This window comes from Castor canadensis, chromosome 16 (genome assembly GCF_047511655.1).
Source record: "Castor canadensis chromosome 16, mCasCan1.hap1v2, whole genome shotgun sequence".
In the NCBI taxonomy this organism is placed as follows: domain Eukaryota; kingdom Metazoa; phylum Chordata; class Mammalia; order Rodentia; family Castoridae; genus Castor; species Castor canadensis.
In genome coordinates, this window is record NC_133401.1 from 57,575,072 (window position 1) to 57,602,618 (window position 27,547).

General features: G+C 44.6%; 1 long non-coding RNA gene across 1 annotated transcript; it reads right to left on the bottom strand.

Moving 5' to 3' along the window:
• Positions 1-53: 53 nt before the first annotated feature.
• LOC141418129 (uncharacterized) lies at positions 54-26,547 on the bottom strand. Its single transcript, XR_012442782.1, has 4 exons — positions 26,301-26,547; positions 14,372-14,464; positions 7,208-7,300; positions 54-134 (listed from the first exon to the last, which is right to left on the bottom strand). It is a non-coding gene; the product is annotated as an uncharacterized lncRNA (long non-coding RNA).
• Between the last annotated feature and the right edge of the window lie 1,000 nt (positions 26,548-27,547).

Here is a 27,547-nt window from a genome sequence, read left to right on the forward strand (position 1 = left end):
TGGACTCAGAGAATGTCTGCACCTTCATGTAACAAAAGTACCTTTCAGCAGTAGCGATCTTTATTGAATACTAGGAAACACTGGAGAATCAGGTTAATTTCTTCCAAGATTCCTTGCCCATGGTTTAGTGTACCCTGCAGGGAACAGAAGAATTTCTGTCAGATCAACAGGTGCCTGGGCCACCATGTAAACTCATTCTTCCCTTGCCAGTCCACTAGCACTACACCCTAAGATCACGTGGTCGGTTGGGACCCTGAAAACCAGGCAGCTTGTGTATCACAGTGAGATCGAAGGCGCCCTGTTCTGCAAAGGGAGACCCACCGCAGGTGGCACACAGGCCTGTGAACATTCAAAATCGTGGGATATGGATGATTTGGCTAGCAGTGAAGAATAGATTCCCCCAATCCCATGGGCTCAGTTCATGGATATCCTGTGCGGCCTCCCTCCCATTTCCCTATGCCACACTTCACTGAGAAATCTTCCTCACCATACAGGGGCACCTGCCTTTCTACTCTTGGCTGGCTGGGCAGCCATAGCAACAGGACAGGTAGGAGCTGCCTCAGGACTCTCCAAGTCCAAGGGCTGTGAGCCCACTGTGACATCACACCCAAGTCTTTCCTGATTGGCCGGAGTCCGTAAGCACTCCCCTTAAGACCCTCCCCCTCCAGTCAACAGCCACTTGTGTGTTAGGGTCCTAGAAAGATGTTTGAATCTCAGCATGTCTTTACTGCTCCATATTCCCACCTCTGCCTCCTCTACGTGGCATAGGGATGACATTTCTCTCCTGTTTCCAAGAACTCCCAATCTGGAACCCACATTTTGGATGACAAGATATGTTTTTTTGTGGTGAGTAGAAAATCGCCTCAAGCCTTTGCACTTCCATCGGCCAGGAAAACTCCTTTCACATTCCATGAGGCAACTTTCTTCTCAGAACAACATCTCCCATCACCTGAGGTTATTCCCCTATGTGGACACAAAGTGTACCACACTGCTAACCAGGATGTTGGTATCCCGGGCTTTTGCGTTACTAACTTCATCAAAACATGCAAACGCACACACTGGCTGCCAAGAGCCTGAACGTGACCACAGGATTTCACTTGATGTGGACAGAGAAATTAATTGACTTTCATCCGAGAAATGCACTGCTCAGACAGGAGATAGTCAAAGAATGGCAAGTATTTCCTAGTCAGTGAAATTGGTACACTTTCTCTAGTGAATGGGAGCTTTCAGGAACACCAAAACTATGGAATACCATGGAACACTTGGGAAGGACATTCATTTCCGCAAAGGTTCTCAGTGACAGACCACGACACCTTTCATTCATGGAACTGAAGACTAATGGCAGGGTAACTCAAGGCTTTTCCTCAAACTGACATCAGGAAGTAAGCTAATTTATACAAATCAGTGAGGCAAACTGAAAGAGAAAGATGACAATCACACAATCAAACAAACACACACACACAGACAAAGTGTTGATATCCTAATAGTTATGGAGTGAAGGAATTTCTTTGCTCGTATGTACTGAATGGTAACGTTTAGCAAAATCACAAGTCACTCAACACCAGCACACCCTGGTGCACAGCGTGGTGCATGCTATCAATTTCCACAGTTTAAAAGAAAGAGTTTGATTGAAGGGGTCTTATGCATGCCTAAACAGTAGGTATACACAATGCGTGTAAAATCGTTTGTCCTAGGAGAACTTACTTGAATGAGCAAAGCAATTGCTACATTTGCAAACGAGAAATGTTGCACACACAGACACACAAAATAAAACAAAATCTATCCATATTCATTGCATGGGGAATGTTACACGCAATGGCTGAAAGTCCAGGAGTTATGCTACTGAGGGGACAATATCAGCACTTCAAAAAGGATCACGCTAAGAAAAATATGTGAGGTGATATAATTTCCGCCATGTTCATGGACTGATGAAATACTGCCACATTTATGCAAGGAAACAAGCAAGGTGTATTCCACCTGGGACTGGGCCTGAAGTAATCACTAGAATTGAAATCCCTTCATTTCACCCAGTGATGCACATTGACCCATGTATCGTGATGCCTGGAAATACACTGCACATATTCCCTGAATGCTGAATAGTTCCTCCTTACAGAATATATACGGCTTCATCTAAGGACAACAAAGTTTGATCTCTCCAAAATTATTACCTTCTAGGAAACAATCAGGACTGCCATTTTTTGAAAAAGAGTATCTCCCAGAAACTGACAAAAGAAATATTATACTATCTACCCTCTGTGCAAAGGCTCCCACAAACATACAAACACACACATGCACAGAAGCACACAAATACACATACACACACACACACACACATACACACACATACACACTCATGGCTCCTTGAATAGCAAACATTCTGGACTCAGAGAATGTCAGCACCTTAATGTAACAAAAGTACCTTTCAGCAGTAGCGATCCTTATTGAATACTAGGAAACACTGGAGAATCACGTTAACTTCTTCCAAGATTCCTTGCCCATGGTTTAGTGTACCCTGCAGGGCACGGAAGAATTTCTGTCAGATCAACAGGTGCCTGGGCCACCATGTAAACTCATTCTTCCCTTGCCAGTCCGCTAGCACTACACCCTAAGATCACGTGGTCGGTTGGGACCCTGAAAACCAGGCAGCTTGTGTATCACAGTGAGATCGAAGGCGCCCTGTTCTGCAAAGGGAGACCCACCGCAGGTGGCACACAGGCCTGTGAACATTCAAAATCGTGGGATATGGATGATTTGGCTAGCAGTGAAGAATAGATTCCCCAATCCCATGGGCTCAGTTCATGGATATCCTGTGCGGCCTCCCTCCCATTTCCCTATGCCACACTTCACTGAGAAATCTTCCTCACCATACAGGGGCACCTGCCTTTCTCCTCTTGGCTGGCTGGGCAGCCATAGCAACAGGACAGGTAGCAGCTGCCTCAGGACTCTCCAAGTCCAAGGGCTGTGAGCCCACTGTGACATCACACCCAAGTCTTTCCTGATTGGCCGGAGTCCGTAAGCACTCCCCTTAAGACCCTCCCCTCCAGTCAACAGCCACTTGTGTGTTAGGGTCCTGGAAAGATGTTTGCATCTCAGCATGGCTTTACTGCTCCATATTCCCACCTCCGCCTCCTCTACGTGGCATAGGGATGACATTTCTCTCCTGTTTCCAAGAACTCCCAATCTGGAACCCACATTTTGGATGACAAGATGTGTTTTGTTGTGGTGAGTAGAAAATCGCCTGAAGCCCTTTGCACTTCCATCAGCCAGGAAAACTCCTTTCACATTCCATGAGGCAACTTTCTTCTCAGAACAACATCTCCCATCACCTGAGGTTATTCCCCTATGTGGACACAAAGTGTACCACACTGCTAACCAGGATGTTGGTATCCCGGGCTTTTGCGTTACTAACTTCATCAAAACATGCAAACGCACACACTTGCTGCCAAGAGCCTGAACGTGACCACAGGATTTCACTTGATGTGGACAGAGAAATTAATTCACTTTCATCCGAGAAATGCACTGCTCACACAGGAGACAGTCAAAGAATGGCAAGTATTTCCTAGTCAGTGAAATTGGTACACTTTCTCTAGTGAATGGCAGCTTTCAGGAACACCAAAACTATGGAATACCATGGAACACTTGGGAAGGACATTCATTTCTGCAAAGGTTCTCAGTGACAGACCACGACACCTTTCATTCATGGAACTGAAGACTAATGGCAGGGTAACTCAAGGCTTTTCCTCAAACTGACATCAGGAAGTAACCTAATTTATACAAATCACTGAGGCAAACTGAAAGAGAAAGATGACAATCACACAATCAAACACACACACACACACACACACACACAGAAACAAAGTGTTGATATCCTAACAGTTATCGAGTGAAGGAATTTCTTTGCTCGTATGTACGGAATGGTAACGTTTAGCAAAATCACAAGTCACTCAACACCAGCACACCCTGGTGCACAGCCTGGTGCATGCTATCAATTTCCACAGTGGAAAAGAAAGAGTTTGATTGAAGGGGTCTTATGCATGCCTAAACAGTAGGTATACACAATGCGTGTAAAATCGTTTGTCCTAGGAGAACTTACTTGAATGAGCAAAGAAATTACTACATTTGCAAACTAGAAATGTTGCACACACAGACACACAAAATAAAACAAAATCTATCCATATTCATTGCATGGGGAATGTTACACGCAATGGCTGAAAGTCCAGGTGTTATGCTACTGAGGGGACAATATCAGCACTTCAAAAAGGATCACGCTAAGAAAAATATGTGTTGTGATATAATTTCCGCCATGTTCATGGACTGATGAAATACTGCCACATTTATGCAAGGAAACAAGCAAGGTGTATTCCACCTGGGACTGGGCCTGAAGTAATCATTAGAATTGAAATCCCTTCATTTCACCCAGTGATGCACATTGACCCATGTATCGTGATGCCTGGAAATACACTGCACATATTCCCTGAATGCTGAATAGTTCCTCCTTACAGAATATATACGGCGTGATCTAAGGACAACAAAATTTGATCTCTCCAAAATTATTACCTTCTAGGAAACAATCAGGACTGCCATTTTTTGAAAAAGAGTATCTCCCAGAAACTGACAAAAGAAATATTATACTATCTACCCTCTGTGCAAAGGCTCCCACAAACACACAAACACACACATGCACAGAAGCACACAAATACACACACACACACACACACACACACACATACACACACATACACACTCATGGATCCTTGAATAGCAAACATTCTGGACTCAGAGAATGTCAGCACCTTCATGTAACAAAAGTACTTTTCAGCAGTAGCGATCCTTATTGAATACTAGGAAACACTGGAGAATCAGGTTAACTTCTTCCAAGATTCCTTGCCCATGGTTTAGTGTACCCTGCAGGGCACGGAAGAATTTCTGTAAGATGAACAGGTGCCTGGGCCACCATGTAAACTCATTCTTCCCTTGACAGTCCGCTAGCACTACACCCTAAGATCACGTGGTCGGTTGGGACCCTGAAAACCAGGCAGCTTGTGTATCACAGTGAGATCGAAGGCACCCTGTTCTGCATAGGGAGACCCACCGCAGGTGGCACACAGGCCTGTGAACATTCAAAATCGTGGGATATGGATGATTTGGCTAGCAGTGAAGAATAGATTCCCCAATCCCATGGGCTCAGTTCATGGATATCCTGTTCGGCCTCCCTCCCATTTCCCTATGCCACACTTCACTGAGAAATCTTCCTCACCATACAGGGGCACCTGCCTTTCTCCTCTTGGCTGGCTGGGCAGCCATAGCAACAGGACAGGTAGCAGCTGCCTCAGGACTCTCCAAGTCCAAGGGCTGTGAGCCCACTGTGACATCACACCCAAGTCTTTCCTGATTGGCCAGAGTCCGTAAGCACTCCCCTTAAGACCCTCCCCTCCAGTCAACAGCCACTTGTGTGTTAGGGTCCTGGAAAGATGTTTGCATCTCAGCATGGCTTTACTGCTCCATATTCCCACCTCCGCCTCCTCTACGTGGCATAGGGATGACATTTCTCCCCTGTTTCCAAGAACTCCCAATCTGGAACCCACATTTTGGATGACAAGATGTGTTTTTTTGTGGTGAGTAGAAAATCGCCTCAAGCCCTTTGCACTTCCATCGGCCAGGAAAACTCCTTTCACATTCCATGAGGCAACTTTCTTCTCAGAACAACATCTCCCATCACCTGAGGTTATTCCCCTATGTGGACACAAAGTGTACCACACTGCTAACCAGGATGTTGGTATCCCGGGCTTTTGCGTTACTAACTTCATCAAAACATGCAAACGCACACACTGGCTGCCAAGAGCCTGAACGTGACCACAGGATTTCACTTGATGTGGACAGAGAAATTAATTGACTTTCATCCGAGAAATGCACTGCTCACACAGGAGATAGTCAAAGAATGGCAAGTATTTCCTAGTCAGTGAAATTGGTACCCTTTCTCTAGTGAATGGCAGCTTTCAGGAACACCAAAACTATGGAATACCATGGAACACTTGGGAAGGACATTCATTTCTGCAAAGGTTCTCAGTGACAGACCACGACACCTTTCATTCATGGAACTGAAGACTAATGGCAGGGTAACTCAAGGCTTTTCCTCAAACTGACATCAGGAAGTAACCTAATTTATACAAATCACTGAGGCAAACTGAAAGAGAAAGATGACAATCACACAATCAAACACACACACACACACACACACACACACAGAAACAAAGTGTTGATATCCTAACAGTTATCGAGTGAAGGAATTTCTTTGCTCGTATGTACTGAATGGTAACGTTTAGCAAAATCACAAGTCACTCAACACCAGCACACCCTGGTGCACAGCCTGGTGCATGCTATCAATTTCCACAGTGGAAAAGAAAGAGTTTGATTGAAGGGGTCTTATGCATGCCTAAACAGTAGGTATACACAATGCGTGTAAAATCGTTTGTCCTAGGAGAACTTACTTGAATGAGCAAAGAAATCACTACATTTGCAAACTAGAAATGTTGCACACACAGACACACAAAATAAAACAAAATCTATCCATATTCATTGCATGGGGAATGTTACACGCAATGGCTGAAAGTCCAGGTGTTATGCTACTGAGGGGACAATATCAGCACTTCAAAAAGGATCACGCTAAGAAAAATATGTGTTGTGATATAATTTCCGCCATGTTCATGGACTGATGAAATACTCCCACATTTATGCAAGGAAACAAGCAAGGTGTATTCCACCTGGGACTGGGCCTGAAGTAATCATTAGAATTGAAATCCCTTCATTTCACCCAGTGATGCACATTGACCCATGTATCGTGATGCCTGGAAATACACTGCACATATTCCCTGAATGCTGAATAGTTCCTCCTTACAGAATATATACGGCTTGATCTAAGGACAACAAAATTTGATCTCTCCAAAATTATTACCTTCTAGGAAACAATCAGGACTGCCATTTTTTGAAAAAGAGTATCTCCCAGAAACTGACAAAAGAAATATTATACTATCTACCCTCTGTGCAAAGGCTCCCACAAACACACACACACACACACACGCACAGAAGCACACAAATACACATACACACACACACACACAAACACACACACACATACACACTCATGGCGCCTTGAATAGCAAACATTCTGGACTCAGAGAATGTCTGCACCTTCATGTAACAAAAGTACCTTTCAGCAGTAGCGATCCTTATTGAATACTAGGAAACACTGGAGAATCAGGTTAATTTCTTCCAAGATTCCTTGCCCATGGTTTAGTGTACCCTGCAGGGAACAGAAGAAATTCTGTCAGATCAACAGGTGCCTGGGTCACCATGTAAACTCATTCTTCCCTTGCCAGTCCACTAGCACTACACCCTAAGATCACGTGGTCGGTTGGGACCCTGAAAACCAGGCAGCTTGTGTATCACAGTGAGATCGAAGGCGCCCTGTTCTGCAAAGGGAGACCCACCGCAGGTGGCACACAGGCCTGTGAACATTTAAAATCGTGGGATATGGATGATTTGGCTAGCAGTGAAGAATAGATTCCCCCAATCCCATGGGCTCAGTTCATGGATATCCTGTTCGGCCTCCCTCCCATTTCCCTATGCCACACTTCACTGAGAAATCTTCCTCACCATACAGGGGCACCTGCCTTTCTCCTCTTGGCTGGCTGGGCAGCCATAGCAACAGGACAGGTAGGAGCTGCCTCAGGACTCTCCAAGTCCAAGGGCTGTGAGCCCACTGTGACATCACACCCAAGTCTTTCCTGATTGGCCGGAGTCCGTAAGCACTCCCCTTAAGACCCTCCCCCTCCAGTCAACAGCCACTTGTGTGTTAGGGTCCTAGAAAGATGTTTGAATCTCAGCATGTCTTTACTGCTCCATATTCCCACCTCTGCCTCCTCTACGTGGCATAGGGATGACATTTCTCTCCTGTTTCCAAGAACTCCCAATCTGGAACCCACATTTTGGATGACAAGATATGTTTTTTTGTGGTGAGTAGAAAATCGCCTCAAGCCTTTGCACTTCCATCGGCCAGGAAAACTCCTTTCACATTCCATGAGGCAACTTTCTTCTCAGAACAACATCTCCCATCACCTGAGGTTATTCCCCTATGTGGACACAAAGTGTACCACACTGCTAACCAGGATGTTGGTATCCCGGGCTTTTGCGTTACTAACTTCATCAAAACATGCAAACGCACACACTGGCTGCCAAGAGCCTGAACGCGACCACAGGATTTCACTTGATGTGGACAGAGAAATTAATTGACTTTCATCCGAGAAATGCACTGCTCACACAGGAGATAGTCAAAGAATGGCAAGTATTTCCTAGTCAGTGAAATTGGTACACTTTCTCTAGTGAATGGGAGCATTCAGGAACACCAAAACTATGGAATACCATGGAACACTTGGGAAGGACATTCATTTCTGCAAAGGTTCTCAGTGACAGACCACGACACCTTTCATTCATGGAACTGAAGACTAATGGCAGGGTAACTCAAGGCTTTTCCTCAAACTGGCATCAGGAAGTAAGCTAATTTATACAAATCACTGAGGCAAACTGAAAGAGAAAGATGACAATCACACAATCAAACACACACACACACACACACACACAAGAGACAAAGTGTTGATATCCTAATAGTTATCGAGTGAAGGAATTTCTTTGCTCGTATGTACTGAATGGTAACGTTTAGCAAAATCACAAGTCACTCAACACCAGCACACCCTGGTGCACAGCCTGGTGCATGCTATCAATTTCCACAGTGGAAAAGAAAGAGTTTGATTGAAGGGGTCTTATGCATGCCTAAACAGTAGGTATACACAATGCGTGTAAAATCGTTTGACCTAGGAGAACTTACTTGAATGAGCAAAGAAATTACTACATTTGCAAACTAGAAATGTTGCACACACAGACACACAAAATAAAACAAAATCTATCCATATTCATTGCATGGGGAATGTTACACGCAATGGCTGAAAGTCCAGGTGTTATGCTACTGAGGGGACAATATCAGCACTTCAAAAAGGATCACGCTAAGAAAAATATGTGAGGTGATATAATTTCCGCCATGTTCATGGACGGATGAAATACTGCCACATTTATGCAAGGAAACAAGCAAGGTGCATTCCACCTGGGACTGGGCCTGAAGTAATCACTAGAATTGAAATCCCTTCATTTCAACCAGTGATGCACATTGACCCATGTATCATGATGCCTGGACATACACTGCACATATTCCCTGAATGCTGAATAGTTCCTCCTTACAGAATATATACGGCTTGATCTAAGGACAACAAAGTTTGATCTCTCCAAAATTATTACCTTCTAGGAAACAATCAGGACTGCCATTTTTTGAAAAAGAGTATCTCCCAGAAACTGACCAAAGAAATATTATACTATCTACCCTCTGTGCAAAGGCTCCCACAAACACACAAACACACACATGCACAGAAGCACACAAATACACACACACACACACACACACACACACATACACACAAATACAAACTCATGGATCCTTGAATAGCAAACATTCTGGACTCAGAGAATGTCAGCACCTTAATGTAACAAAAGAACTTTTCAGCAGTAGCGATCCTTATTGAATACTAGGAAACACTGGAGAATCAGGTTAACTTCTTCCAAGATTCCTTGCCCATGGTTTAGTGTACCCTGCAGGGCACGGAAGAATTTCTGTAAGATGAACAGGTGCCTGGGCCACCATGTAAACTCATTCTTCCCTTGACAGTCCGCTAGCACTACACCCTAAGATCACGTGGTCGGTTGGGACCCTGAAAACCAGGCAGCTTGTGTATCACAGTGAGATCGAAGGCACCCTGTTCTGCAAAGGGAGACCCACCGCAGGTGGCACACAGGCCTGTGAACATTCAAAATCGTGGGATATGGATGATTTGGCTAGCAGTGAAGAATAGATTCCCCAATCCCATGGGCTCAGTTCATGGATATCCTGTTCGGCCTCCCTCCCATTTCCCTATGCCACACTTCACTGAGAAATCTTCCTCACCATACAGGGGCACCTGCCTTTCTCCTCTTGGCTGGCTGGGCAGCCATAGCAACAGGACAGGTAGCAGCTGCCTCAGGACTCTCCAAGTCCAAGGGCTGTGAGCCCACTGTGACATCACACCCAAGTCTTTCCTGATTGGCCGGAGTCTGTAAGCACTCCCCTTAAGACCCTCCCCCTCCAGTCAACAGCCACTTGTGTGTTAGGGTCCTGGAAAGATGTTTGCATCTCAGCATGGCTTTACTGCTCCATATTCCCACCTCTGCCTCCTCTACGTGGCATAGGGATGACATTTCTCTCCTGTTTCCAAGAACTCCCAATCTGGAAACCACATTTTGGATGACAAGATGTGTTTTTTTGTGGTGAGTAGAAAATCGCCTCAAGCCCTTTGCACTTCCATGGGCCAGGAAAACTCCTTTCATATTCCATGAGGCAACTTTCTTCTCAGAACAACATCTCCCATCACCTGAGGTTATTCCCCTATGTGGACACAAAGTATACCACACTGCTAACCAGGATGTTGGTATCCCGGGCTTTTGCGTTACTAACTTCATCAAAACATGCAAACGCACACACTGGCTGCCAAGAGCCTGAACGTGACCACAGGATTTCACTTGATGTGGACAGAGAAATTAACTCACTTTCATCCGAGAAATGCACTGCTCACACAGGAGATAGTCAAAGAATGGCAAGTATTTCCTAGTCAGTGAAATTGGTACACTTTCTCTAGTGAATGGTAGCCTTCAGGAACACCAAAACTATGGAATACCATGGAACACTTGGGAAGGACATTCATTTCTGCAAAGGTTCTCAGTGACAGACCACGACACCTTTCATTCATGGAACTGAAGACTAATGGCAGGGTAACTCAAGGCTTTTCCTCAAACTGACATCAGGAAGTAAGCTAATTTACACAAATCAGTGAGGCAAACTGAAAGAGAAAGATGACAATCACAGAATCAAACAAACACACAGAGAGAAACAAAGTGTTGATATCCTAATAGTTATCGAGTGAAGGAATTTCTTTGCTCGTATGTACTGAATGGTAACGTTTAGCAAAATCACAAGTCACTCAACACCAGCACACCCTGGTGCACAGCCTGGTGCATGCTATCAATTTCCACAGTGGAAAAGAAAGAGTTTGATTGAAGGGGTCTTATGCATGCCTAAACAGTAGGTGTACACAATGCGTGTAAAATCGTTTGTCCTAGGAGAACTTACTTGAATGAGCAAAGCAATTACTACATTTGCAAACTAGAAATGTTGCACACACAGACACACAAAATAAAACAAAATCTATCCATATTCATTGCATGGGGAATGTTACACGCAATGGCTGAAAGTCCAGGTGTTATGCTACTGAGGGGACAATATCAGCACTTCAAAAAGGATCACGCTAAGAAAAATATGTGAGGTGATATAATTTCCGCCATGTTCATGGACGGATGAAATACTGCCACATTTATACAAGGAAACAAGCAAGGTGCATTCCACCTGGGACTGGGCCTTATGTAATCACTAGAATTGAAATCCCTTCACTTCACCCACTGATGCACATTGACCCATGTATCATGATGCCTGGACATACACTGCACATATTCCCTGAATGCTGAATAGTTCCTCCTTACAGAATATATACGGCTTGATCTAAGGACAACAAAGTTTGATCTCTCCAAAATTACTACCTTCTAGGAAACAACCAGGACTGCCATTTTTTGAAAAAGAGTATCTCCCAGAAACTGACCAAAGAAATATTATACTATCTACCCTCTGTGCAAAGGCTCCCACAAACACACAAACACACACATGCACAGAAGCACACAAATACACACACACACACACACACACACACATACACACACATACACACTCATGGATCCTTGAATAGCAAACATTCTGGACTCAGAAAATTTCTGTACCTTCATGTAAGAAAAGTACCTTTCAGCAGTAGCGATCCTTATTGAATACTAGGAAACACTGGAGAATCAGGTTAACTTCTTCCAAGATTCCTTGCCCATGGTTTAGTGTACCCTGCAGGGAACAGAAGAATTTCTGTCAGATCAACAGGTGCCTGGGTCACCATGTAAACTCACTCTTCCCGTGCCAGTCCGCTAGCACTACACCCTAAGATCACGTGGTCGGTTGGGACCCTGAAAACCAGGCAGCTTGTGTATCACAGTGAGATCGAAGGCGCCCTGTTCTGCAAAGGGAGACCCACCGCAGGTGGCACACAGGCCTGTGAACATTCAAAATCGGGGGATATGGATGATTTGGCTAGCAGTGAAGAATAGATTCCCCAATCCCATGGGCCCAGTTCATGGATATCCTGTTCGGCCTTCCTCCCATTTCCCTATGCCACACTTCACTGAGAAATCTTTCTAACCATACAGGGGCACCTGCCTATCTCCTCTTGGCTGGCTGGGCAGCCATAGCAACAGGACAGGTAGCAGCTGCCTCAGGACTCTCCAAGTCCAAGGGCTGTGAGCCCACTGTGACATCACACCCAAGTCTTTCCTGATTGGCCGGAGTCCGTAAGCACTCCCCTTAAGACCCTCCCCTCCAGTCAACAGCCACTTGTGTGTTAGGGTCCTGGAAAGATGTTTGCATCTCAGCATGGCTTTACTGCTCCAGATTCCCACCTCCGCCTCCTCTACGTGGCATAGGGATGACATTTCTCCCCTGTTTCCAAGAACTCCCAATCTGGAACCCACATTTTGGATGACAAGATGTGTTTTGTTGTGGTGAGTAGAAAATCGCCTGAAGCCCTTTGCACTTCCATCGGCCAGGAAAACTCCTTTCACATTCCATGAGGCAACTTTCTTCTCAGAACAACATCTCCCATCACCTGAGGTTATTCCCCTATGTGGACACAAAGTGTACCACACTGCTAACCAGGATGTTGGTATCCCGGGCTTTTGCGTTACTAACTTCATCAAAACATGCAAATGCACACACTGGCTGCCAAGAGCCTGAACGTGACCACAGGATTTCACTTGATGTGGACAGAGAAATTAATTGACTTTCATCCGAGAAATGCACTGCTCACACAGGAGATAGTCAAAGAATGGCAAGTATTTCCTAGTCAGTGAAATTGGTACACTTTCTCTAGTGAATGGTAGCTTTCAGGAACACCAAAACTATGGAATACCATGGAACACTTGGGAAGGACATTCATTTCTGCAAAGGTTCTCAGTGACAGACCACGACACCTTTCATTCATGGAACTGAAGACTAATGGCAGGGTAACTCAAGGCTTTTCCTCAAACTGACATCAGGAAGTAACCTAATTTATACAAATCACTGAGGCAAACTGAAAGAGAAAGATGACAATCACACAATCAAACACACACACACACACACACACACACACAGAAACAAAGTGTTGATATCCTAACAGTTATCGAGTGAAGGAATTTCTTTGCTCGTATGTACTGAATGGTAACGTTTAGCAAAATCACAAGTCACTCAACACCAGCACACCCTGGTGCACAGCCTGGTGCATGCTATCAATTTCCACAGTGGAAAAGAAAGAGTTTGATTGAAGGGGTCTTATGCATGCCTAAACAGTAGGTATACACAATGCGTGTAAAATCGTTTGTCCTAGGAGAACTTACTTGAATGAGCAAAGAAATTACTACATTTGCAAACTAGAAATGTTGCACACACAGACACACAAAATAAAACAAAATCTATCCATATTCATTGCATGGGGAATGTTACACGCAATGGCTGAAAGTCCAGGTGTTATGCTACTGAGGGGACAATATCAGCACTTCAAAAAGGATCACGCTAAGAAAAATATGTGTTGTGATATAATTTCCGCCATGTTCATGGACTGATGAAATACTGCCACATTTATGCAAGGAAACAAGCAAGGTGTATTCCACCTGGGACTGGGCCTGAAGTAATCATTAGAATTGAAATCCCTTCATTTCACCCAGTGATGCACATTGACCCATGTATCGTGATGCCTGGAAATACACTGCACATATTCCCTGAATGCTGAATAGTTCCTCCTTACAGAATATATACGGCTTGATCTAAGGACAACAAAATTTGATCTCTCCAAAATTATTACCTTCTAGGAAACAATCAGGACTGCCATTTTTTGAAAAAGAGTATCTCCCAGAAACTGACAAAAGAAATATTATACTATCTACCCTCTGTGCAAAGGCTCCCACAAACACACACACACACACACATGCACAGAAGCACACAAATACACATACACACACACACACACACACACACACATACACACTCATGGCTCCTTGAATAGCAAACATTCTGGACTCAGAGAATGTCTGCACCTTCATGTAACAAAAGTACCTTTCAGCAGTAGCGATCCTTATTGAATACTAGGAAACACTGGAGAATCAGGTTAATTTCTTCCAAGATTCCTTGCCCATGGTTTAGTGTACCCTGCAGGGAACAGAAGAAATTCTGTCAGATCAACAGGTGCCTGGGTCACCATGTAAACTCATTCTTCCCTTGCCAGTCCACTAGCACTACACCCTAAGATCACGTGGTCGGTTGGGACCCTGAAAACCAGGCAGCTTGTGTATTACAGTGAGATCGAAGGCGCCCTGTTCTGCAAAGGGAGACCCACCGCAGGTGGCACACAGGCCTGTGAACATTTAAAATCGTGGGATATGGATGATTTGGCTAGCAGTGAAGAATAGATTCCCCCAATCCCATGGGCTCAGTTCATGGATATCCTGTTCGGCCTCCCTCCCATTTCCCTATGCCACACTTCACTGAGAAATCTTCCTCACCATACAGGGGCACCTGCCTTTCTACTCTTGGCTGGCTGGGCAGCCATAGCAACAGGACAGGTAGGAGCTGCCTCAGGACTCTCCACGTCCAAGGGCTGTGAGCCCACTGTGACATCACACCCAAGTCTTTCCTGATTGGCCGGAGTCCGTAAGCACTCCCCTTAAGACCCTCCCCCTCCAGTCAACAGCCACTTGTGTGTTAGGGTCCTAGAAAGATGTTTGAATCTCAGCATGTCTTTACTGCTCCATATTCCCACCTCTGCCTCCTCTACGTGGCATAGGGATGACATTTCTCTCCTGTTTCCAAGAACTCCCAATCTGGAACCCACATTTTGGATGACAAGATATGTTTTTTTGTGGTGAGTAGAAAATCGCCTCAAGCCTTTGCACTTCCATCGGCCAGGAAAACTCCTTTCACATTCCATGAGGCAACTTTCTTCTCAGAACAACATCTCCCATCACCTGAGGTTATTCCCCTATGTGGACACAAAGTGTACCACACTGCTAACCAGGATGTTGGTATCCCGGGCTTTTGCGTTACTAACTTCATCAAAACATGCAAACGCACACACTGGCTGCCAAGAGCCTGAACGCGACCACAGGATTTCACTTGATGTGGACAGAGAAATTAATTGACTTTCATCCGAGAAATGCACTGCTCACACAGGAGATAGTCAAAGAATGGCAAGTATTTCCTAGTCAGTGAAATTGGTACACTTTCTCTAGTGAATGGCAGCTTTCAGGAACACCAAAACTATGGAATACCATGGAACACTTGGGAAGGACATTCATTTCTGCAAAGGTTCTCAGTGACAGACCACGACACCTTTCATTCATGGAACTGAAGACTAATGGCAGGGTAACTCAAGGCTTTTCCTCAAACTGGCATCAGGAAGTAAGCTAATTTATACAAATCACTGAGGCAAACTGAAAGAGAAAGATGACAATCACACAATCAAACACACACACACACACACACACACAAGAGACAAAGTGTTGATATCCTAATAGTTATCGAGTGAAGGAATTTCTTTGCTCGTATGTACTGAATGGTAACGTTTAGCAAAATCACAAGTCACTCAACACCAGCACACCCTGGTGCACAGCCTGGTGCATGCTATCAATTTCCACAGTGGAAAAGAAAGAGTTTGATTGAAGGGGTCTTATGCATGCCTAAACAGTAGGTATACACAATGCGTGTAAAATCGTTTGACCTAGGAGAACTTACTTGAATGAGCAAAGAAATTACTACATTTGCAAACTAGAAATGTTGCACACACAGACACACAAAATAAAACAAAATCTATCCATATTCATTGCATGGGGAATGTTACACGCAATGGCTGAAAGTCCAGGTGTTATGCTACTGAGGGGACAATATCAGCACTTCAAAAAGGATCACGCTAAGAAAAATATGTGAGGTGATATAATTTCCGCCATGTTCATGGACGGATGAAATACTGCCACATTTATGCAAGGAAACAAGCAAGGTGCATTCCACCTGGAACTGGGCCTGAAGTAATCACTAGAATTGAAATCCCTTCATTTCAACCAGTGATGCACATTGACCCATGTATCATGATGCCTGGACATACACTGCACATATTCCCTGAATGCTGAATAGTTCCTCCTTACAGAATATATACGGCTTGATCTAAGGACAACAAAGTTTGATCTCTCCAAAATTATTACCTTCTAGGAAACAATCAGGACTGCCATTTTTTGAAAAAGAGTATCTCCCAGAAACTGACCAAAGAAATATTATACTATCTACCCTCTGTGCAAAGGCTCCCACAAACACACAAACACACACATGCACAGAAGCACACAAATACACACACACACACACACACACACACATACACACAAATACAAACTCATGGATCCTTGAATAGCAAACATTCTGGACTCAGAGAATGTCAGCACCTTAATGTAACAAAAGAACTTTTCAGCAGTAGCGATCCTTATTGAATACTAGGAAACACTGGAGAATCAGGTTAACTTCTTCCAAGATTCCTTGCGCATGGTTTAGTGTACCCTGCAGGGCACGGAAGAATTTCTGTAAGATGAACAGGTGCCTGGGCCACGATGTAAACTCATTCTTCCCTTGACAGTCCGCTAGCACTACACCCTAAGATCACGTGGTCGGTTGGGACCCTGAAAACCAGGCAGCTTGTGTATCACAGTGAGATCGAAGGCACCCTGTTCTGCAAAGGGAGACCCACCGCAGGTGGCACACAGGCCTGTGAACATTCAAAATCGTGGGATATGGATGATTTGGCTAGCAGTGAAGAATAGATTCCCCAATCCCATGGGCTCAGTTCATGGATATCCTGTTCGGCCTCCCTCCCATTTCCCTATGCCACACTTCACTGAGAAATCTTCCTCACCATACAGGGGCACCTGCCTTTCTCCTCTTGGCTGGCTGGGCAGCCATAGCAACAGGACAGGTAGCAGCTGCCTCAGGACTCTCCAAGTCCAAGGGCTGTGAGCCCACTGTGACATCACACCCAAGTCTTTCCTGATTGGCCGGAGTCTGTAAGCACTCCCCTTAAGACCCTCCCCCTCCAGTCAACAGCCACTTGTGTGTTAGGGTCCTGGAAAGATGTTTGCATCTCAGCATGGCTTTACTGCTCCATATTCCCACCTCTGCCTCCTCTACGTGGCATAGGGATGACATTTCTCTCCTGTTTCCAAGAACTCCCAATCTGGAAACCACATTTTGGATGACAAGATGTGTTTTTTTGTGGTGAGTAGAAAATCGCCTCAAGCCATTTGCACTTCCATGGGCCAGGAAAACTCCTTTCATATTCCATGAGGCAACTTTCTTCTCAGAACAACATCTCCCATCACCTGAGGTTATTCCCCTATGTGGACACAAAGTGTACCACACTGCTAACCAGGATGTTGGTATCCCGGGCTTTTGCGTTACTAACTTCATCAAAACATGCAAACGCACACACTGGCTGCCAAGAGCCTGAACGTGACCACAGGATTTCACTTGATGTGGACAGAGAAATTAATTCACTTTCATCCGAGAAATGCACTGCTCACACAGGAGATAGTCAAAGAATGGCAAGTATTTCCAAGTCAGTGAAATTGGTACACTTTCTCTAGTGAATGGCACCTTTCAGGAACACCAAAACTATGGAATACCATGGAACACTTGGGAAGGACATTCATTTCTGCAAAGGTTCTTAGTGACAGACCACGACACCTTTCATTCATGGAACTGAAGACTAATGGCAGGGTAACTCAAGGCTTTTCCTCAAACTGACATCAGGAAGTAACCTAATTTATACAAATCACTGAGGCAAACTGAAAGAGAAAGATGACAATCACACAATCAAACACACACACACACACACACACACACACAGAAACAAAGTGTTGATATCCTAACAGTTATCGAGTGAAGGAATTACTTTGCTCGTATGTACTGAATGGTAACGTTTAGCAAAATCACAAGTCACTCAACACCAGCACACCCTGGTGCACAGCCTGGTGCATGCTATCAATTTCCACAGTGGAAAAGAAAGAGTTTGATTGAAGGGGTCTTATGCATGCCTAAACAGTAGGTATACACAATGCGTGTAAAATCGTTTGTCCTAGGAGAACTTACTTGAATGAGCAAAGAAATTACTACATTTGCAAACTAGAAATGTTGCACACACAGACACACAAAATAAAACAAAATCTATCCATATTCATTGCATGGGGAATGTTACACGCAATGGCTGAAAGTCCAGGTGTTATGCTACTGAGGGGACAATATCAGCACTTCAAAAAGGATCACGCTAAGAAAAATATGTGTTGTGATATAATTTCCGCCATGTTCATGGACTGATGAAATACTGCCACATTTATGCAAGGAAACAAGCAAGGTGTATTCCACCTGGGACTGGGCCTGATGTAATCATTAGAATTGAAATCCCTTCATTTCACCCAGTGATGCACATTGACCCATGTATCGTGATGCCTGGAAATACACTGCACATATTCCCTGAATGCTGAATAGTTCCTCCTTACAGAATATATACGGCTTCATCTAAGGACAACAAAGTTTGATCTCTCCAAAATTATTACCTTCTAGGAAACAATCAGGACTGCCATTTTTTGAAAAAGAGTATCTCCCAGAAACTGACAAAAGAAATATTATACTATCTACCCTCTGTGCAAAGGCTCCCACAAACACACACACACACACACATGCACAGAAGCACACAAATACACATACACACACACACACACACACATACACACTCATGGCTCCTTGAATAGCAAACATTCTGGACTCAGAAAATTTCTGTACCTTCATGTAACAAAAGTACCTTTCAGCAGTAGCGATCCTTATTGAATACTAGGAAACACTGGAGAATCAGGTTAACTTCTTCCAAGATTCCTTGTCATGGTTTAGTGTACCCTGCAGGGAACAGAAGAATTTCTGTCAGATCAACAGGTGCCTGGGCCACCATGTAAACTCATTCTTCCCTTGCCAGTCCGCTAGCACTACACCCTAAGATCACGTGGTCGGTTGGGACCCTGAAAACCAGGCAGCTTGTGTATCACAGTGAGATCGAAGGCGCCCTGTTCTGCAAAGGGAGACCCACCGCAGGTGGCACACAGGCCTGTGAACATTCAAAATCGTGGGATATGGATGATTTGGCTAGCAGTGAAGAATAGATTCCCCAATCCCATGGGCTCAGTTCATGGATATCCTGTTCGGCCTCCCTCCCATTTCCCTATGCCACACTTCACTGAGAAATCTTCCTCACCATACAGGGGCACCTGCCTTTCTCCTCTTGGCTGGCTGGGCAGCCATAGCAACAGGACAGGTAGCAGCTGCCTCAGGACTCTCCAAGTCCAAGGGCTGTGAGCCCACTGTGACATCACACCCAAGTCTTTCCTGATTGGTCGGAGTCCGTAAGCACTCCCCTTAAGACCCTCTCCTCCAGTCAACAGCCACTTGTGTGTTAGGGTCCTGGAAAGATGTTTGCATCTCAGCATGGCTTTACTGCTCCATATTCCCACCTCCGCCTCCTCTACGTGGCATAGGGATGACATTTCTCTCCTGTTTCCAAGAACTCCCAATCTGGAACCCACAATTTGGATGACAAGATGTGTTTTGTTGTGGTGAGTAGAAAATCGCCTCAAGCCCTTTGCACTTCCATCGGCCAGGAAAACTCCTTTCACATTCCATGAGGCAACTTTCTTCTCAGAACAACATCTCCCATCACCTGAGGTTATTCCCCTATGTGGACACAAAGTGTACCACACTGCTAACCAAGATGTTGGTATCCCGGGCTTTTGCGTTACTAACTTCATCAAAACATGCAAACGCACACACTGGCTGCCAAGAGCCTGAACGTGACCACAGGATTTCACTTGATGTGGACAGAGAAATTAATTCACTTTCATCCGAGAAATGCACTGCTCACACAGGAGATAGTCAAAGAATGGCAAGTATTTCCTAGTCAGTGAAATTGGTACACTTTCTCTAGTGAATGGCAGCTTTCAGGAACACCAAAACTATGGAATACCATGGAACACTTGGGAAGGACATTCATTTCTGCAAAGGTTCTCAGTGACAGACCACGACACCTTTCATTCATGGAACTGAAGACTAATGGCAGGGTAACTCAAGGCTTTTCCTCAAACTGACATCAGGAAGTAAGCTAATTTATACAAATCAGTGAGGCAAACTGAAAGAGAAAGATGACAATCACACAATCAAACACACACACACACACACAGAGAGACAAAGTGTTGATATCCTAATAGTTATCGAGTGAAGGAATTTCTTTGCTCGTATGTACTGAATGGTAACGTTTAGCAAAATCACAAGTCACTCAACACCAGCACACCCTGGTGCACAGCGTGGCGCATGCTACCAATTTCCACAGTTTAAAAGAAAGAGTTTGATTGAAGGGGTCTTATGCATGCCTAAACAGTAGGTATACACAATGCGTGTAAAATCGTTTGTCCTAGGAGAACTTACTTGAATGAGCAAAGAAATTCCTACATTTGCAAACTAGAAATGTTGCACACACAGACACACAAAATAAAACAAAATCTATCCATATCCATTGCATGGGGAATCTTACACTCAATGGCTGAAAGTCCAGGTGTTATGCTACTGAGGGGACAATATCAGCACTTCAAAAAGGATCACGCTAAGAAAAATATGTGAGGTGATACAATTTCCGCCATGTTCATGGATGGATGAAATACTGCCACATTTATGCAAGGAAACAAGCAAGGTGTATTCCACCAGGGACTGGGCCTGATTTCAATTCAACTTGAATTGAAATCCCTTCATTTCACCCAGTGATGCACATTGACCCATGTATCATGATGCCTGGACATACACTGCACATATTCCCTGAATGCTGAATAGTTCCTCCTTACAGAATATATACGGCTTGATCTAAGGACAACAAAGTTTGATGTCTCCAAAATTATTACCTTCTAGGAAACAATCAGGACTGCCATTTTTTGAAAAAGAGTATCTCCCAGAAACTGACCAAAGAAATATTATACTATCTACCCTCTGTGCAAAGGCTCCCACAAACACACAAACACACACATGCACAGAAGCACACAAATACACATACACACACACACACACACATACACACACATACACACTCATGGATCCTTGAATAGCAAACATTCTGGACTCAGAGAATGTCAGCACCTTAATGTAACAAAAGTACCTTTCAGCACTAGCGATCCTTATTGAATACTAGGAAACACTGGAGAATCAGGTTAACTTCTTCCAAGATTCCTTGCCCATGGTTTAGTGTACCCTGCAGGGCACAGAAGAATTTCTGTCAGATCAACAGGTGCCTGGGCCACCATGTAAACTCATTCTTCCCTTGCCAGTCCGCTAGCACTACACCCTAAGATCACGTGGTCGGTTGGGACCCTGAAAACCAGGCAGCTTGTGTATCACAGTGAGATCGAAGGCGCCCTGTTCTGCAAAGGGAGACCCACCGCAGGTGGCACACAGGCCTGTGAACATTCAAAATCGTGGGATATGGATGATTTGGCTAGCAGTGAAGAATAGATTCCCCCATCCCATGGGCTCAGTTCATGGATATCCTGTTCGGCCTCCCTCCCATTTCCCTATGCCACACTTCACTGAGAAATCTTCCTCACCATACAGGGGCACCTGCCTTTCTCCTCTTGGCTGGCTGGGCAGCCATAGCAACAGGACAGGTAGGAGCTGCCTCAGGACTCTCCAAGTCCAAGGGTTGTGAGCCCACTGTGACATCACACTCAAGTCTTTCCTGATTGGCCGGAGTCCGTAAGCACTCCCCTTAAGACCCTCCCCCTCCAGTCAGCAGCCACTTGTGTGTTAGGGTCCTGGAAAGATGTTTGCATCTCAGCATGGCTTTACTGCTCCACATTCCCACCTCTGCCTCCTCTACGTGGCATAGGGATGACATTTCTCTCCTGTTTCCAAGAACTTCCAATCTGGAACCCACATTTTGGATGACAAGATGTGTTTTTTTGTGGTGAGTAGAAAATCGCCTCAAGCCCTTTGCACTTGCATCGGCCAGGAAAACTCCTTTCACATTCCATGAGGCAACTTTCTTCTCAGAACAACATCTCCCATCACCTGAGGTTATTCCCCTATGTGGACACAAAGTGTACCACACTGCTAACCAGGATGTTGGTATCCCGGGCTTTTGCGTTACTAACTTCATCAAAACATGCAAACGCACACACTGGCTGCCAAGAGCCTGAACGTGACCACAGGATTTCACTTGATGTGGACAGAGAAATTAATTCACTTTCATCCGAGAAATGCACTGCTCACACAGGAGATAGTCAAAGAATGGCAAGTATTTCCTAGTCAGTGAAATTGGTACACTTTCTCTAGTGAACGGCAGCTTTCAGGAACACCAAAACTATGGAATACCATGGAACACTTGGGAAGGACATTCATTTCTGCCTAGTTTCTCAGTGACAGACCACGACACCTTTCATTCATGGAACTGAAGACTAATGGCAGGGTAACTCAAGGCTTTTCCTCAAACTGACATCAGGAAGTAAGCTAATTTATACAAATCAGTGAGGCAAACTGAAAGAGAAAGATGACAATCACACAATCAAACAAACACACACACAGAGACAAAGTGTTGATATCCTAATAGTTATGGAGTGAAGGAATTTCTTTGCTCGTATGTACTGAATGGTAACGTTTAGCAAAATCAGAAGTCACTCAACACCAGCACACCCTGGTGCACAGCCTGGTGCATGCTATCAATTTCCACAGTGGAAAAGAAAGAGTTTGATTGAAGGGGTCTTATGCATGCCTAAACAGTAGGTATACACAATGCGTGTAAAATCGTTTGTCCTAGGAGAACTTACTTGAATGAGCAAAGCAATTACTACATTTGCAAACTAGAAATGTTGCACACACAGACACACAAAATAAAACAAAATCTATCCATATTCATTGCATGGGGAATGTTACACGCAATGGCTGAAAGTCCAGGAGTTATGCTACTGAGGGGACAATATCAGCACTTCAAAAAGGATCACGCTAAGAAAAATATGTGAGGTGATATAATTTCCGCCATGTTCATGGACTGACGAAATACTGCCACATTTATGCAAGGAAACAAGCAAGGTGTATTCCACCTGGGACTGGGCCTGAAGTAATCACTAGAATTGAAATCCCTTCATTTCACCCAGTGATGCACATTGACCCATGTATCGTGATGCCTGGAAATACACTGCACATATTCCCTGAATGCTGAATAGTTCCTCCTTACAGAATATATACGGCTTCATCTAAGGACAACAAAGTTTGATCTCTCCAAAATTATTACCTTCTAGGAAACAATCAGGACTGCCATTTTTTGAAAAAGAGTATCTCCCAGAAACTGACAAAAGAAATATTATACTATCTACCCTCTGTGCAAAGGCTCCCACAAACACACAAACACACACATGCACAGAAGCACACAAATACACATACACACACACACACACACACATACACACACATACACACTCATGGATCTTGAATAGCAAACATTCTGGACTCAGAGAATGTCAGCACCTTAATGTAACAAAAGTACCTTTCAGCAGTAGCGATCCTTATTGAATACTAGGAAACACTGGAGAATCAGGTTAACTTCTTCCAAGATTCCTTGCCCATGGTTTAGTGTACCCTGCAGGGCACGGAAGAATTTCTGTCAGATCAACAGGTGCCTGGGCCACCATGTAAACTCATTCTTCCCTTGCCAGTCCGCTAGCACTACACCCTAAGATCACGTGGTCGGTTGGGACCCTGAAAACCAGGCAGCTTGTGTATCACAGTGAGATCGAAGGCGCCCTGTTCTGCAAAGGGAGACCCACCGCAGGTGGCACACAGGCCTGTGAACATTCAAAATCGTGGGATATGGATGATTTGGCTAGCAGTGAAGAATAGATTCCCCAATCCCATGGGCTCAGTTCATGGATATCCTGTTCGGCCTCCCTCCCATTTCCCTATGCCACACTTCACTGAGAAATCTTCCTCACCATACAGGGGCACCTGCCTTTCTCCTCTTGGCTGGCTGGGCAGCCATAGCAACAGGACAGGTAGCAGCTGCCTCAGTACTCTCCAAGTCCAAGGGCTGTGAGCCCACTGTGACATCACACCCAAGTCTTTCCTGATTGGCCGGAGTCCGTAAGCACTCCCCTTAAGACCCTCCCCGTCCAGTCAACAGCCACTTGTGTGTTAGGGTCCTGGAAAGATGTTTGCATCTCAGCATGGCTTTACTGCTCCATATTCCCACCTCTGCCTCCTCTACGTGGCATAGGGATGACATTTCTCTCCTGTTTCCAAGAACTCCCAATCTGGAACCCACATTTTGGATGACAAGATGTGTTTTTTTGTGGTGAGTAGAAAATCGCCTCAAGCCCTTTGCACTTCCATGGGCCAGGAAAACTCCTTTCACATTCCATGAGGCAACTTTCTTCTCAGAACAACATCTCCCATCACCTGAGGTTATTCCCCTATGTGGACACAAAGTGTACCACACTGCTAACCAGGATGTTGGTATCCCGGGCTTTTGCGTTACTAACTTCATCAAAACATGCAAACGCACACACTGGCTGCCAAGAGCCTGAACGTGACCACAGGATTTCACTTGATGTGGACAGAGAAATTAATTCACTTTCATCCGAGAAATGCACTGCTCACACAGGAGATAGTCAAAGAATGGCAAGTATTTCCTAGTCAGTGAAATTGGTACACTTTCTCTAGTGAATGGTAGCTTTCAGGAACACCAAAACTATGGAATACCATGGAACACTTGGGAAGGACATTCATTTCCGCAAAGGTTCTCAGTGACAGACCACGACAACTTTCATTCATGGAACTGAAGACTAATGGCAGGGTAACTCAAGGCTTTTCCTCAAACTGACATCAGGAAGTAAGCTAATTTATACAAATCAGTGAGGCAAACTGAAAGAGAAAGATGACAATCACACAATCAAACACACACACACACACACACACACACACACAGAAACAAAGTGTTGATATCCTAATAGTTATCGAGTGAAGGAATTTCTTTGCTCGTATGTACTGAATGGTAACGTTTAGCAAAATCACTAGTCACTCAACACCAGCACACCCTGGTGCACAGCCTGGTGCATGCTATCAATTTCCACAGTGGAAAAGAAAGAGTTTGATTGAAGGGGTCTTATGCATGCCTAAACAGTAGGTATACACAATGCGTGTAAAATCGTTTGTCCTAGGAGAACTTACTTGAATGAGCAAAGAAATTACTACATTTGCAAACTAGAAATGTTGCACACACAGACACACAAAATAAAACAAAATCTATCCATATTCATTGCATGGGGAATGTTACACGCAATGGCTGAAAGTCCAGGTGTTATGCTACTGAGGGGACAATATCAGCACTTCAAAAAGGATCACGCTAAGAAAAATATGTGTTGTGATATAATTTCCGCCATGTTCATGGACTGATGAAATACTGCCACATTTATGCAAGGAAACAAGCAAGGTGTATTCCACCTGGGACTGGGCCTGATGTAATCATTAGAATTGAAATCCCTTCATTTGACCCAGTGATGCACATTGACCCATGTATCGTGATGCCTGGAAATACACTGCACATATTCCCTGAATGCTGAATAGTTCCTCCTTACAGAATATATACGGCGTGATCTAAGGACAACAAAATTTGATCTCTCCAAAATTATTACCTTCTAGGAAACAATCAGGACTGCCATTTTTTGAAAAAGAGTATCTCCCAGAATCTGACAAAAGAAATATTATACTATCTACCCTCTGTGCAAAGGCTCCCACAAACACACACACACACATGCACAGAAGCACACAAATACACATACACACACACACACACACACACACATACACACTCATGGCTCCTTGAATAGCAAACATTCTGGACTCAGAGAATGTCTGCACCTTCATGTAACAAAAGTACCTTTCAGCAGTAGCGATCCTTATTGAATACTAGGAAACACTGGAGAATCAGGTTAATTTCTTCCAAGATTCCTTGCCCATGGTTTAGTGTACCCTGCAGGGAACAGAAGAATTTCTGTCAGATCAACAGGTGCCTGGGCCACCATGTAAACTCATTCTTCCCTTGCCAGTCCACTAGCACTACACCCTAAGATCACGTGGTCGGTTGGGACCCTGAAAACCAGGCAGCTTGTGTATCACAGTGAGATCGAAGGCGCCCTGTTCTGCAAAGGGAGACCCACCGCAGGTGGCACACAGGCCTGTGAACATTCAAAATCGTGGGCTATGGATGATTTGGCTAGCAGTGAAGAATAGATTCCCCCAATCCCATGGGCTCAGTTCATGGATATCCTGTGCGGCCTCCCTCCCATTTCCCTATGCCACACTTCACTGAGAAATCTTCCTCACCATACAGGGGCACCTGCCTTTCTACTCTTGGCTGGCTGGGCAGCCATAGCAACAGGACAGGTAGGAGCTGCCTCAGGACTCTACAAGTCCAAGGACTGTGAGCCCACTGTGACATCACACCCAAGTCTTTCCTGATTGGCCGGAGTCCGTAAGCACTCCCTTTAAGACCCTCCCCCTCCAGTCAACAGCCACTTGTGTGTTAGGGTCCTAGAAAGATGTTTGAATCTCAGCATGTCTTTACTGCTCCATATTCCCACCTCTGCCTCCTCTACGTGGCATAGGGATGACATTTCTCTCCTGTTTCCAAGAACTCCCAATCTGGAACCCACATTTTGGATGACAAGATATGTTTTTTTGTGGTGAGTAGAAAATCGCCTCAAGCCTTTGCACTTCCATCGGCCAGGAAAACTCTTTCACATTCCATGAGGCAACATTCTTCTCAGAACAACATCTCCCATCACCTGAGGTTATACCCCTATGTGGACACAAAGTGTACCACACTGCTAACCAGGATGTTGGTATCCCGGGCTTTTGCGTTACTAACTTCATCAAAACATGCAAACGCACACACTGGCTGCCAAGAGCCTGAACGTGACCACAGGATTTCACTTGATGTGGACAGAGAAATTAATTGACTTTCATCCGAGAAATGCACTGCTCACACAGGAGATAGTCAAAGAATGGCAAGTATTTCCTAGTCAGTGAAATTGGTACACTTTCTCTAGTGAATGGGAGCTTTCAGGAACACCAAAACTATGGAATACCATGGAACACTTGGGAAGGACATTCATTTCCGCAAAG